Raw genomic sequence first — 2,500 nt, 5'->3', positions numbered from 1 at the left:
GGACAGGGTTCGGGGGAAGCGACGAAGAACATTCAAGGGACAGACAGATGCGTGAGGTGCTTCGGGCGATAGCCGAACAGCCGCACCGTCTTAAGCAACACGCCCAACCCACACCGCATCGGGCTCCGTCGTACGTCGACCCTAGACGTAGGGCGAGCACGACACGTTGCCCCTCGGGAGTGGACACGAACAGGTAACCGTCTTCCGCAACGTGCCCCCTCAAAGTGCTGGGACGAGCACGTCGCGTTGCCTCCTGCCCACGACACCCGCTGCCGCACGCATATCCATCATCCGCGTCGTGCGCCACACTAGGCCTGGCCAAGCGTTGGGCTGCACAAGACGCGTTGACCCTCGCGGGGGCGAACAGGCCGCCCGCCGTTCCCACGTCGTGCTCGGACTTGGGATGATCCCCCTAGTCCTGGGCCGAGCACAAGGTGTTGCCCCGAGCGTGTGCCCAAGGCACAACTCCACCACGCCATGCTCCCTAGGTGGTGCCTAGGTGGGCCATGCACGGACGTGTTTCCCTTCTTGTTGGTCCTTCGGTGATCGGGATTCGCCGCAGCCAGACGCCCGTGCTCGACCTTGGACCCGGGGCGGGGGACCCCGGCGGCACACCACAACCACAACGTGCTTGCTAGTGTGCCTAGGGGATGGCAAGGCAACGTGCATCTTGCTGGAATTGCGCCCAGCAAGCCTTTGGGCAACTCGAGTTTCAGCAGCACGACACCCCTCCCCCCTATAATAGGCTGCCGAGCCATTACCAAAGTGCCACGGGTAGACATCCTCTTCCGTGAGGAGACATACTCAAGGAAAGTGCTCTATAGCTCGAATTTTGACGCCGTTTTTTGCAGCAGCCTCTAGAAAAATAAGATCTTTCCATCCTCCAAATTTGGTGAATTTACACCGTGTGGATTTTTTTTGACAATTTTTTTACCGCCCGGAATGCCGGAAATTCAAAAAAAATGAAAAACGGAGCAAACGTGCGATTTTTGACCTGGATTTTTGTGTGCAGCCTTCACATAATATTACCAAGGTTCCCTCAAAATTTCACGAAAAATGCACGAGCCAATTCTGAGATATGAAAATTTGGCTCCTCCGTTGCAACGCTCCGAGCCATCGTTGCAACGGCAGGTGCCTCCGTTGGGGGCGGGGGAGCCCGGCGGCACACCACAACCACAACGTGCTTGCTAGTGTGCCTAGGGGATGGCAAGGCAACGTGCATCTTGCTGGCATTGCACCCAGCAAGCCTTTGGGCAACTCGAGTTTCAGCAGCGTGACACCCCTCCCCCCTATAATAGGCTGCCGAGCCATTACCAAAGTGCCACGGGTAGACGTCCTTTTCCGTGAGGAGACATACTCAAGGAAAGTGATCTAGAGGTCGAATTTTGACGCCGTTTTTTGCAACAACCTCTAGAAAAATAAGATCTTTCCATCCCCCAAATTTGGTGAATTTACACCGTGTCGATTTTTTTTGCCGATTTTTTTACCGCCCGGAAAGCCGGAAATTCAAAAAAAATGAAAAACGGAGCAAACGTGCGATTTTTGACCTGGATTTTTTGGTGCAGCCTTCACATAATATTACCAAGGTTCCCTCAAAATTTTAGAAAAAATACACGAGCCAATTATGAGATATGAAAATTTGGCTCCTTCGTTGCAACGCTCCGAGCCATCGTTGCAACGGCGGGGTGCCTCCGTTGCAACGTCACCAGCATCCGTTGCAACGCGCCCAGCCAACGCTGCATCGCCCCCAGCATCCGTTGCAACGCGCCCTGCCTCCGTTGCAACGCTCCCGGCCAACGTTGCAACGCGCCCTGCCCCGTTGCAACGTCACCAGCAACCGTTGCAACGCGCCCGGCCAACGTTGCACCGCCCCCAGCATCCGTTGCACTGCCCCAGCCAACGTTGCAACGCGACCTGCCTCAGCTGCAACGCGCCCAGCATCCGTTGCAACGCCCCCAGCATCCGTTGCAACACCCCCAGCCAACGTTGCAACGTCACCAGCATCCGTTGCAACGCGCCCTGCCTCCGTTGCAACGTCACCAGCAACCGTGGCAACGCGACCTGCCTCCGTTGCGACGCCCCAGCCAACTTTTCAAAGCGCTCTGCCTCCGTTGCAACGTCACCAGCATCCGTTGCAACGCGCCCTGCCTCCGTTGCAACGCTCCCAGCCAACGTTGCAACGCGCCCTGCCTCCGTTGCAACGTCACCAGCAACCGTGGCAACGCGACCTGCCTCCGTTGCAACGCCCCCAGCCAACGTTGCAATGCGCCCTGCCTCCGTTGCAACGTTACCAGCATCCGTTGCAACGTCACCAGCCAACGTTGCAACGCGCTCAGCATCCGTTGCAACGCCCCCAGCCAACGTTGCAATGCCCCCAGCTTCCGTTGCAACGATCCCAGCATCCGTTGCAAAGCGACCTGCCTCCGTTGCAACGTCACCGGCCAACGTTGCAACGCACCCTGCCTCCGTTGCAACGCCTCCAGCCAACGTTGCAACGCCC

Source organism: Arachis hypogaea, chromosome 17 (genome assembly GCF_003086295.3).
Source record: "Arachis hypogaea cultivar Tifrunner chromosome 17, arahy.Tifrunner.gnm2.J5K5, whole genome shotgun sequence".
In the NCBI taxonomy this organism is placed as follows: Eukaryota; Viridiplantae; Streptophyta; class Magnoliopsida; order Fabales; family Fabaceae; genus Arachis; species Arachis hypogaea.
Note: the sequence above shows the minus strand (reverse complement) of the source record.